The following is a 13,220-nucleotide window of genomic DNA, read 5'->3' on the forward strand; positions in this document are numbered from 1 at the left end:
AATAAGAGTAAGAAAGTGAGAACAGCTGAACTGTTTCCTCTTTCTGCCCCCAGTGCTGTTAATGGGAGGATTTTTATCAAAGTCTTCACACCCCATCCTTCTCCCGCTCTCTGCATCACACTTTTCTCGTGCACACCCTCCTACGCACGCACATGTCCTGGTCAGTTATGCAAGCAGCCACTCAAATAGTCAAGTGTGGGAATGTTTGAACGTGTGCATTTGCTAAGTGTGAGAGAAAAATAGTCTGAGAGAGAAATGGCGCTTTATCTTAATCTCGACAAAGTTCGATCTGAAAAGCACACTTTTTATTTGTTGTGTGTGTGTGTGTGTGTGTGTGTGTGTGTGTGTGTGTGTGTGTGTGTGTGTGTGTGTGTGTGTGTGTGTGTGTGTGTGTGTGTGTGTGTGTGTGTGTGTGTGTGTGTGTGTGTGTGTGTGTGTGTGTGTGTGTGTGTGTGTGTGTGTCAAAGACCGCCTGCTGTGTCTGCTCTCTGAATCGGCAGAAAAGCATTTTATTGACTAGTGTAGCGGCCAACAATTTTGACGGTGCGGAACACACCGCCACGACTTGGACTATCGACACTCGACGACGATCAGACTAGTTCAGAATGCCGATCGTCGCTTTGGTTTGTAGCACCCTTTAGGTTCCCCTGTGGGTCTTTGCTGGTTTTGCTGAGTTGTTAACTGTGTGTGGTGGAGAAGATCAAGACCAACTCTCATGATGAATGAACCGTCTACCTCCGCCACCACAGCCAGCTGTGCCTCCCAGAGTAATAGCGTCTTTAACCTTGGGCCTGTACATACACACAATCTTTTCCCCTGCCGCATAGTTCATAATTAGAGCTACATTTAGTTTTTGCCCGCTCCATACCATAGCACACACCCTGAAATAATACACCCCTGTTCGGGGTTTCCTCTCATATCGCACACAGGGTCATATAGTGTGTATATATAGGGTTGGTAAATTTATGTAAAGCACTAATAAAGATTGTTGATCCCTCTTGCTCTTTTTTACACTCTCTCTCTCTCTCTCCATCTCAGACTCTGTCTCTCTCTCTTCCTGCTCTACTTGGCTAAGTGCAGCTTGGACGGGAGGGGCCTCTTGGCAGGCACAGGCTGAGAGATGTGGCTCATGTTAAAAACCTGACTCTCTGTTATAAACACGTCATTGGAAATTACCCTGTCCTGGTGTGCCAGGTGTATTTTAGACAGAAAAAAAAACAGCGTGTGTGTGTGTGCGTGTCCCATTCAGAGGAATTCAGCAGTGTGTGCACCTTTCTTTCAAATGTTGAGTGTGTGTATGCACGTGCGCCTGGGTGAGGTTTTTTTTATGGCAGCCAATGAAGTGCTTGGCTGGAGTAACATGACACGGGAGGTCGTCTCTCTCCCTCCGAATCCAGAGTAAAACATTGATTGTGACATTCAACCCAATTAAAAGACTCAAATGGAAACCAGACGTCGAATGAAACCTGGTCGTCATGAGAACAATGTTTTTGCAAATTCTTTTGATTTTGTTCCCCTCGGCTGCAGGAGGCAGCACGGGTTTAGCTGACACACAGCAGATACACACACACACAAATATACATGTAAATGTTTATACAGTGCATGCACAAACAGATTGCAGAAACACAGGGACAATATACACAGGCAAGAATCCCAAAAACAAAGGAAGAAAAAAGGACAAGTCAGTTTAGTACAGGACACAGGACAGGTCTATGAAACACACCCCAACCTCCTTCTGGGGACTTAATTAAAGGACATCTTCAGGAAACCTTGATTAAAGGACATCTTCAGGAAATCTTGTTCCACAGACTCCTTTACACAGTAGATTTATTTGCTCTACCATATTTCCTGTCGGCCCTGGTGGACCTTAGTTTTATTTAGTGCAGCATCAATCTTCCATTGATGTGTTATTTTGAAACAATATGGCGGGGAGACATTGCGGTCCCAGTAACGTATAGCAAACCCTAGTTAGTAGCATGAACCATAAGGTGGATATGTACCTTTATTTATAGGAATAGTGAAACGACAAAGGCCTGAATTTATATTTAAAAACTTCAAGGAAAAAATGAATGACAATGGTTCTTTATGGGACAGACGTAAGATTTGTAAAAGTTTGGCTCCACAGGCAATAGTTGTTAATAGGATCAACTCATTGTTGGTTTTGGTTACATCAGAGGATTTGTTTACAATAAGAAAAATATAGAAAATAAGCTTTACTGCATCTTCACACTAGGCAGAAGGACGCTACACAAACAGACTCCTGTGTCTTATAAACTGTCAAATGTAAATGTTAAGGCAAGAAAGAGTTTTGTTTTATCTATGTTGGTATTTTTGTGTTCAATGAAAGCACGTAGAGTGCATGTCTGTGCATTGTTGTCTCGGGGCATGGCTTTGATTAAAGGGCTGTACAGTATTTATGCAAGAAATGGTTCTGCTTATTGTGGACTGGGAAATGAGCTCTTAAACCAAACGCTCCGCAGCCAACACCACATGTGGAAAGAACCGGATTGGTCGTGAGCAGTGCAGCGGAGGGAGAGCAAACGATGGGATTGGATGAGGAACCCACTGATCTGCTGAAACCTTCCGTCTGATTGGCCGCTGCCAGACAGCCTGTGGTGTACAAAGCTGGTGTGTGTGATGTGTGCAGGTTGTAAATAGCTCCGAGCAGTAACTGTTAATCTCTCATTGCAAAAAAAACGACTTTGTTGCTGGTAAAATAGCAAAAATGAGAGTTCCTCAGACTATTCTATGGATTTGTCCTTTTGGATTTTGGTTTTCTTTGCTACAGAAATCAAACCTCCCTCTTCTCTGTAATGTCCTCATCTGTTCTCCCATGATTGGGGTGCAGGAACTCGAGAGAGAAAGCAGGCCAACCCAAATGTTCCAAATTCTTCACCCTAGGCCAACTAGCAAGCTCGTGATGATGGATCATAGTCTGTACGGCTCCAGTAGTGAGACTGTGAAATCCAGCAGCGACAGAAGAGGGGAAGAAGGTCGCAAAATAACTTTTTAGGGCAAGATGTCAGTTATAGCTGGAATCGGTCTCATGTCGTGTCCTCTGGCTCGCTCGCTCGCTCGCTCTCTGCCTCAGACACACATCGGGTTTGTTATTCGTCCTGTTACTGGGGTGTGCACAGGGCAAGGAAGAGGGGAGCAGTGGGAGAGTCGGACCTCCCCAATGCCGCTGTTTGGGTTGGCGCGGCCATACGGGCCAGTCGAGGGACATGAAAGGGATCACACATAACTCTGGCCACCAGCTCTCCGTCTGCCTCCTTCTCGAACTTTTCTGCTCTTTGTTTTTTTTGAATTTCCTTTTCCATTTCTCTCTTTCTTCTCCATTTTCTCCTTTTTTGCCTCCTTCTTTTTCTTCTTCCCCGTCTTCTCTCTGAGGCCCTAAAGCACCAGGCTGGTTGCAGGGGGAAGTGGAGCATAAGTTGGTCTAATGATTGCGCCTGATTAAACATATTTCCCCTTGTTGCACCGTGTCTATGAAATTAGTCCCCAATTATTTTTAATTGGTGGTCTTTCTTTGCTTCCTCCCATATTGCACAAACACACACGGACACGTACACATGCATGCACGAGGTGAAAACCGTGGACCCCGGGGTGAACAGAGCAGCCAGTGGCGTTGCTCTCTCTAGTTCACTTCATCAGATAAGCTGGTGACATGGAGCTCAGGCTTCAATTAACAGGGACTCATCAGCTCTTCACTGTCGGGCCAGACAGGCCTGGTGAACAGGCAGGGCCACACACAGAGCCGCGGTCAGACCCCCAGACTCTCACCCCTCTCTGCTACCAAGTCAGCAGATAGTTGGGTCTTCATATGTTGCCCTTGTTGACTTGAATCTCTGCCACCTTCTTCTATCTATAAACCGATGCAAACTCAAAAGTAGAATAGCAACATGGAAATATAGATGAGCTTGCAGCTACACGTAGCGTGTCAGCCCTTAAAATGAAGAGCCCAACTGTCTTTTGTCTGCCGTAATTCAGGCACCATTTGTTTGTACCAACTGTACAAAAGCTGTTAGTGCATGAGTAACACAGTACGATGGGGTCCTAAATTCTGAGACCACTTTCCCACTGGTGCAAACTGGTCGTATCGGGTGAGGATGTGTCCGCGTTCACCTGACTTCGCTCCCTTTTCCTCTCATCTCTGTATGTTCATGAAGTAGATTCATAAATTCCAGTGATTCAATACGTAATGTTTTAAACAAGCGCAGACACATCAATTTGCACCACCCTTGGTAAATTCCACAACATTTTAATAAAACATACATTCAGTGAAATAATATTTTCCACCCCATTTTGCCCATCTAAACCGTCTTATCCCATATCTATGTACATTACAGTTTAGCTATATTGCCAATGCTAAAGTGGCAATACCTTTTCCCTCCTCTACCCATTTCAATATTTTAACTGAGTAGTGGTGAATCTGTTAAGTTTCTCAGGGACTGTTCTTCTATACAATATCTGTTATTAAAAATGTATAAACCATTATTTTCCTTTCAATTTTACACTGTTGGAAAAAGAAAAGAATAGCTCAAATTAATTAAAATATGTTTTTGGTGCTCCACTTGCCCTTGACCATAAGGATACTGACCTAGAAGGTTTTAAACTGTAAGGGGTGGATGATGGCATTAAAGGACGATTGCATGAAGTAGCAATAATACTGTTATTATTATTGTGATGCTCAGTCTCCACCTGATCTCTCAGAGTGTTCTCACCCACACTGAATAGCATTGATAAATCGCAGTGGCCCGTGGAGGAGAATTATTACATTTAGAAATTTAGAATACAGCTCAGTGAAAACTAAAGGTTTATTTTATTCATGCACAGCACAATGTCAAGTCACAATGAAACACTGCCCAGACAGAACTGATGTAAACTCTCTGATAAGAGGACTTGGCAATGAAAAGTGGTGAAACAAACTGGAAGGGGGAGATACTTGCATTTATCATTGTGAAGTGTTTTTATGAGCTCCCATTCAGTTCAGACTGTCAAATACCTATGAAGTACTGTACGCAGTAACTAACAAAGGACTCTGATGTGTTGTCACTCAGAAGCAAACTATCTTATGCAGACAGCAGTAGCCATTTTATGTCGGGTAGATTTCACAGAGCTTGCCCGGAGTGTAGTTTACACCTCTGTTTGCTTTATGGAGTGTGTTAGCGCTCAGCAGAGGATTCCTCTGCTCCTTATTTATGACAGGAAATGCACATCATAAAAGGCTCGTAAGCACTTATATCTCCACTGGGAATTGCGCTTGTATAATGAAAAGGACACTATCCCGATCCCACACAGCTCAACAAGGCAAAAGGCAGGAATATACATTCCAGGCACACTCACACACACACACACACACACACACACACACACACACACACACACACACACACACACACACACACACACACACACACACGCCGGCTCCAGAGGGACCCTGACTGAGACCGCGGCCCCTGGCCCCTGGCCCCTGCACACGCGTCAGTGCAGGCAAGAGTCAGCCTGCGACCCCTTTTGACAGAGGGTCAGCAGAATCCAGAGTCCAGCCAGCACGCTCTACCCGCTCGCCCCTCTCGTCCTCTGTCTGAGAAACTCCGTCTTAATCTGCATACTGTACATACGTTTGTGCTTTACAGTCTGTGTAAACAAAGGATTTTGTCTGTTTGTGGATGTATAGTTCTGTCTGCTTTTTCTAGTCCGAAGGCATTCGAAAACAAATGACTTGACTCAAACGATATTCCTAAATAAGTGTGTATATTTAAAGTGGTGTATGTGTGTGAGAGAGTCTGTTTTTTACCAGACACACTTGGTTTTTACAGTATATCTGTGTTTTATCTGTTGGTGCGGAAGAGCTTGTTGACATTGAGGATTCCAGTCAGCAGTGAAAGATGACCTGTCCTAATGTACCCGCTTTCCTCCCCAAACTGTCCCCTCGCTCCCTCCACTCTCCCATCCCCACCCCATATTTTTTTTTATCGGAGTAACTCTATAACCCACTTTCACTTCATACTCCTCACTGGGTTTCATTTCTGACTTTTGCAATATCAGCCGCCATTAAAATTTAGTGAGGTGGTTGTGATTTTTTTCGAGGCCGGCAGTCAAAAGGCTGCAGCTCAGCGCCGCAGTTTGGTTTCTATGGCCCCAAAACAACAACAGGAACAGAGCGACGGTTGCTGTGTTAAGAGTTTTCTGCGCAAGCGGTGGGACCAATCTATGGGTCCGAGTGTTCATTCAGTTTCGAAGCTCCCCCCTTGTTTGGTTCCGAGTTCTCCCGGGTGGAGAATTTCTCCACGGCCTCGACACCAGATGGAAGCTCTCCTGGCGCGAGGAGCTGGCCGGGTCATTTCCTGTCAGGAGGCCTGGTGTTAATCAAGGTCTGAGCCAGGGGGAACGCCCCCCACTCCCCTGCCTCCTCCTCCTTTTTTTTTTTTTTTTTTTTGTAATAGCTCCTCTCCTCTTACATCCCCTCATCTTGCAGAGAAGCTAAGAAATACGCATTTTTCTATCCTCCCCCCTTTTTCCCCCATTTTCCCCCCATTACTTTCTGCTCTTTTGTCTTCCACTCCGTAGCCCCTGCCTGGTTTGGTACATGTCATACTCCACTCTGGGTGTCTTAAGGTGGTCATAAATCATGAGGAAGTCATGGTCTGTGTTATCAAAGTGTCCCTGTGGAGGACTGCGGGTCCAGCCAACAGATGGAAAGAGATACTAAGGAATGAGGAGAAAGGAGTCGTTCTTTACAGGCGGTCTGGTGTCTGGTCACTTTCCGTTGTCTCTGTTGGTAGAGATAGGCTTATCACCGTGCTCCTCCCACTCAGCTGACCTCCGCACTGACCAGACACGGGCCTACAAACTGAGGGGGGGAGGTCAGGGGGAATGTTTTGGGCTCCGTCCCTCCTGCCTGGTGTTCCCGCTGTGTCTGTCTTAATCACCTAATGGTCTGCGTGCCTCGTCTCCAGCGTTCAATGGTGAAACGAATGACTAAGCCGCGTTTCTTCCGCAGATTCATTTACAGTAACAGCGACGAGGTTCTTGACTCATGCATGTGGAGCTCATGTATCCCAGTTTTGGTTTTGATGCATATGCAAAACATAATTCAACTAAAGAAAATTCAGTTAAGCTTGAAAAAACACTCGACTTGGACTCAAACTTGGGAGGGTTCTTTTTTTTGGCATGAAAAAGCAATATTCCATTCGATTTTGGTTTTCATTGTGGTCACATTATCAGATCTGTGATTTCACTGTGATGACTGAACAGTCAAAGCTATTACTGCTTTGAAGTACATTTCTTTCTTCCCTAATAGAGGTCACATCAACAACAAAAAAAAATTCTATCCAAACCTAATTGTGAGTTTTCACACAAGCCTTTTCGTCAAATAAATCTCAGTGATTACCAATTTTTAGCACATCAGAAGTGATGAACATACTGATAAGTAAATACAAACAGCAATATTGTCACAAAAGAACAATATCATACCAATACAAGATAAAATGTTAATTTAAACCACCAAACCTTAACAAGAAAGTAACAACAGTGAAGACAGTAAATTGTCACTTTTGCAAAGATAGATACAAAGTCACTGTCAGTCCTTTAGATGTAGTTGTAGTGAAGACAATTCTGAAACAATATAATGCATTTTCCTAAAATTTGCTTGCAATAAACGTCATTGTAAGGTTGTTTGAGTTTTTCAGAATCATATAATGCAATGTCCCTGTTAAGTGTCCCTTTATATTAAATTTAGCCCAAACAACAGTTGTTGATATTAAACCTGGAGAAATACAAACAGGCTCATCATTTTTTACAGAACCATTTCTTCGGTTTAACAGCGGAAGTTTGTCAGGCCAAACCTCCTGAATGCGTCAGTGTTTCAGTTTATCTTTACACAAAGCAGCTGTACAAGAGTTTGGGCTAAACAGATAAGAAATGATGAGTAAATCTGCGTACAGCTGATTTATGCATAAATAAACCTGGCCAAGATTTGGATCAAGAGGCGGCTTTCGACACGTGACACGTTTCAATACTCATCGGCCAACTTTAAGCTCAAATGTTGGATGTTTGAGACGTCGGTGTAGCTGTTTTCAGACATGAACTCAAGAAAATTGGGCCTGGACATTTTCCGAAGTTTCCTTTTCAAATATGATGAATGTGATGAGAGATTGTCCATGTAAGATGCGTTCCCACCAACCGGAACATTTCTGGAACATTCTGTGGCATCTTGGTAGAGCAGACATGGCAATAACTCTGCTGTGGAAAGCAGTGTGTTTGTTTATAGTCATCAACACGCCCACTCGTGGGCTTAAATTTTGGGGATATTTTACTAGGGGGCCGACGGAAAAAGTTGCGATAAATGTGCAGAACAACAATATAGTTCATTAGCAATCTCAGATACAGCCCCTCCAGAAATGTTAAGGGAAATGTCCGGACTTCAGTGCATGTCTGGAAGCAGCTTGTGTGAGGGCAAACGGTGGATGAACCTCTACTCTGAAATTTTGGGGAGCTACAAAGAAGTAAGAAACACGTAGACCCATGGGTGCAGGTATTTTAAACATCTACGCCACCATCTTTCTCCAGATCCCACTTTTTAATAGTCATCGCACAAGGCTACGATCTCAGCAGGCAGGATGTTCCAGCTATATGAGTACAGTAAAGTACAGACTTTACTATTCTCAATAGAACTTAGATTGTTTTAGCAAATCTTCCATCGTCCCCAGCCTGCATCAGTTCTTATATTCTATTAGTTCTGTCTGCTTCTTCTTGGTCCGCTCCGGCTGCAGCACACACTGATTCCCTCTCATTCACACACACACATACAACACACACACGTACACACACACTCCACTGTTCTTTGATGCTGACAGCTGCTTGCTGTCTGCACTGTGTCCGTGTGCTCAGCACTACCACGTTCGTCCAACTTTGCCCACTCTCCCTAATCTCTGTTGGGCCCAGACATGAAGCGATGGAGGGATGAGTAAGCTGGTTAACATTTCCTCTGCGGTCTCTCAGGTGAGAAGCGCTTTGGCGAAGAGGACCGTCGCTGCCATTATCGCCGCCATTCACGCAGCGTGGGCGGTGACCATGACTGTCCATAGAGAGAATTTCTGCAGCGAAGCCAGTGTAAACTCTGCCCCCACCCCCCAGAAAATAAACACATTAGAACACACATATACACACCTCCCTTATAACTGTTGCCCCTCGCCTCAAGGCCAGAGCACCACCCCCTCTTCCTTATTAGATGCCCTCCTCTGTGCACCAGCTTCTTCTCTAGCGTCCCTGACCCAGAACACACAAACTCAGTTCTCCACATAGAAAACACTCACACTATTTTTGGCTCCGCTTTAATTTCCCGCTCCGTTCTGTAGCGATAGCAAATCTTAAGAAAATCCACCGGAGGAGATGTGTTATTTCCAGGATGGGATGTATGGTTTTAATTTTCTCCTTTTTCCTGTTCGCTTTTCAAAGCCTCCCTCCACTTTATCCTTGCAAAAGCATTCATATTTCCTCGGTAACATCACTCCAGAGTTTCACAGTCGTGCACGACCTTTAATGAAACACTCCATTATTACAGCATGTTAACAAATTGGCAATAGTGGTTTGACGTCTGATTTCAGATTGTGTGTTACATACTGTATATGGAGAATTACAATCCAAATGGCCAATAACACGTGAAGTTATGAATTGATTCTTTATCAGTAACCATAAAATCTGAATAGTTAAGTGGCTCATAGAGTTTTATAGATAAGCATTAAATCCTCAAGTGCTATCACACTCACTAATGTGCATTTTATAGCATTGTTTTATAACATTAATGTGGCAGCTCTAGCCCTCTCCCGTCTGCTTGTGTAGCTACATGGACTCGTACACACACACTCACACACACACAAACATCTGTCTCTCAGGTGGGAGCAACCATCCTCCACATGTAGGCCTTCCTGCACCACTGCACCAGTTAAGAGGCTGAGCACAAACACACACACACACACACACACACACACACACACACACACACACACACACACACACACACACACACACACACCAGCGGCTGCCTCCCACTTTCACTTTCACTTGATCTAAATAATTCTAAAACTAGCAAACTTCTCATGTTTTCAGTTGTGATACTCTGTTCCTGCCCCATCCGTGACAGCTCCTGGTTGAGATGTGTGGGAGAGGATTAGCCCGTTGTGTATTTTGAACGACAGGATTATCGAGTGTGTTTCTATAGGGCTGATGTGTATGAAGAGTGTGTGTGTGTGTGTGTGTGTGTGTGTGTGTGTGTGTGTGTGTGTGTGTGTGTGTGTGTGTGTGTGTGTGTGTGTGTGTGTGTGTGTGTGTGTGTGTGTGTGTGTGTGTGTGTGTGTGTGTGTGTGTGTGTGTGTGTGTGTGTGTGTGTTATTAAGAGCCCACTGGGTTATTTGTGTTATGCTAACCTATTTTTTGTGTGAGCGGCACATCTCTTCAGCGGAGGTTATTGTGGGTCCACTGTCAGCCTTCAGGCCTGAAATATGATACACAAACATTCCTCAGTTATTTTACGTTAGTGAGGCAGCGGACTGTTGTGATTTGGTCACTGAAGAGATCGTGTGCGCGTGTGCGTGTGTGTGTGCGTGCGTGTGTGCGTGCATGTGTGCATGCGTGTGTGTGTGTGTACAAGGGAAAGGGAAAAGCAGACAAACACTTTTGAGATGTTCCCATAATCCATGGGTGGTGTCAACCTATCAAGGTCAGAAATAATAAGTGGTACGTCTGCTGGCGGTCACCATGGCGCTGGCCTCATCCACCCTATAATCCACTTTGATGTGGACCTCGGCCCCAGCAGGATGTGATGTTTGTGTAGGATGAAGGCCTAGATGGGTAAGTATATGTGTGATCCCGACTGGAAGCGGGCAACACTGTGAGTGCGCGTGTGATGTAGTCCAGCTCTGGGGGACTGGAACAGGAAGTCGAGCAGCGATTAGGAGGATCTGACATTCGCAAGATGAGCTTCCTGTGATAGGAGGCTTCCTCTGTGTCTGTGGGACTCGCTACTGTATCTGGCCACTCTGCTCTCTATCTCTACAACTTTCTCCTGTAGTTCACTCCTCTCTAACTCACTGTTACCAGAGCATGCCAGCTGTGTATGTCGCACATTTTGTCTCAGGTTAAAGGGTCACTTCACAAAAAGGCAAACCATATACCTGCACCCTGATACAGTGGAGGTGAATGGAATTTAGTTTCTGGTGCTCACAAAATGTTTAAATCCCAAATGCTCTAAAGCCAAAAAAGGTCTTCACTGAATGTGAAGAGTAAGTGTAACGTTTTTAAGTAGCTTCTACATCTGAGAGCAACATTCAGGAGAAACTTCTTCACTTTATTCATCAAGGACAGTGTTTACTTCTAGGTATGACATCTAATTTTAATATCTTAAAACCTAATTTTATTTGTGTGAAATCCTTAATATCTCTATTTTGTTACAGTGATATCAAGAACAGTAGATATAGGATTATACAAATAGGAATTAAATCAGGGGAAATTGGAAGAAATTGAAACAAAGAAAAAAAAACACACCACAAGCAGAAAGGAAATTCTGCCGCAGTTAGAGGAGGGACATCGGAGAAAACGGATAACAAGGAGAATTTAGTGGCAGGTCGACAAGCACAGACGGAGGCGATGCGTGGAAAGTGATTGCAAACAAAGTCAGTCATCAGATTTGTCCCCTGCACCAACCTTTACTTTGGAAGCACAGATTGTTGTAAGCGGTTGTGTTGATCGAAAATATGCTGAGCAAACTCGTTGACCTCACTGCTGTGTTTGGTTGACAGTTGACTGGTCTGAACGTGACAGAAATTATTTATCAGTATATATGAGAGTAAGGAACTAATTAGTCATCACCACCTGGTTTTTAAATGGAATGGCAACTACTTTTTGGTGAAGAAATAGTTCCTATGAAAACTCTTATTCGCAAATGTAACCTAGTATGCCATTGTGTTTTTACTTCCCATGATGCCCCATTCAACCTGAGAGATGGTTTTTGAAGCTCTTCTCATCCCTCTGCAGCCTCCTCCTCCTCCTCACTCTGGGATTACACACCGATACACCCCCCCCCCCCCCCCCCCCCCCCCCCCTCCTGCTGTGTGCTATACTGTCCCTTCGGACAGCATCCGAGAGCTGCTCCACTCTTATCGCAGTTGTCAGTGAGTGGATCGTGCAGTTCTCCGTGTGGTATACTGCAGTGCCCCTGTAGAACTGGGACTGAGAGACAAAGACTTTGTCTTGGTCCCTTTGTGCTCCGCGGCTTCAGTTTGATAGCGGAGCCCCTACACAGCACCTCATCACTCTCCTGCGCGGAGGAGACGTGAGCCATCAAACAGCACAATGGTGTGCGTCTGAATAAGCGTGAGTCACGAGTAAAGTGCACGAGTTTAAATGAAAGAAACATGGAGGAGAAAGAAACTTTACAGTACATGAGCGGTACGTCGCCGCCAGCGTCTGGCCAAGCTGCATAGTTTTGTACTTTTAGAGAGAAAAAGAAAGAAGAAAAAAAACATTCCATATCAATCAATCAATCTGTGTGTGTGCAATTCGTGTGCTGTGCCTCAACATGTGCTTTCAATCTCTGCTCTCGGTCGCGTCCCACCCCTCCGTTTCCCTTCACAAAGACTCGTGACCATCGAAGACGTCTTTGTGATTGAAACCACTCACAGCATCGCAGGTTTCACATCAAATTTGCCCCATTGCATGGCTTAAAAGCTCTACAGCGAAAGAATCTGAAGCGCAACATTTAAATAATTAAATTGGAAAAGATTATTGTCAGAGCCCCCACGTTAAGATGTCTGTGTGTGTGTGTGTGTGTGTGTGTGTGTGTGTGTGTGTGCGTGTGTGTGTGTGTGCCCTTGCGGTGTGTTGACTGATGAATCCGTAAACAGACCCAGCATCTCAGATAACAGTGGAGTTTATTGCTCCGCGTTTGAATCTGGCAGGTCGGGCTTGTTTATTTGGCTTCCAGGTATCAAATGAAACCCGCAACTCTCGCTCACAATCACATGTGTGTCCCCTCGGTCTGCTCTGCAGTGTCAAGAAACAGTCAGGCAATGAACTTGTTCACACAAATATACACAACTTATTGTCCAGCAATATATATAGAAACTAATCTCTCTCTTCTGCTTTTCCCACAGACACACACTCAGGCCTGCCCTCTTTTGTTTTTCACCTCATTTAGACGTAGACTCTGCATATACAAG

The 13,220-nt window shown here is 44.5% G+C and overlaps 1 protein-coding gene across 1 annotated transcript in view; it reads left to right on the plus strand.

Moving 5' to 3' along the window:
• The window catches only part of scfd2 (sec1 family domain containing 2), a 78,785-nt gene that overhangs the window by 37,460 nt on the left and 28,105 nt on the right, over positions 1-13,220 (plus strand). The window lies entirely within an intron of this gene.

The sequence above is a fragment of the Scophthalmus maximus genome, chromosome 13, assembly GCF_022379125.1.
Source record: "Scophthalmus maximus strain ysfricsl-2021 chromosome 13, ASM2237912v1, whole genome shotgun sequence".
In the NCBI taxonomy this organism is placed as follows: Eukaryota; Metazoa; Chordata; class Actinopteri; order Pleuronectiformes; family Scophthalmidae; genus Scophthalmus; species Scophthalmus maximus.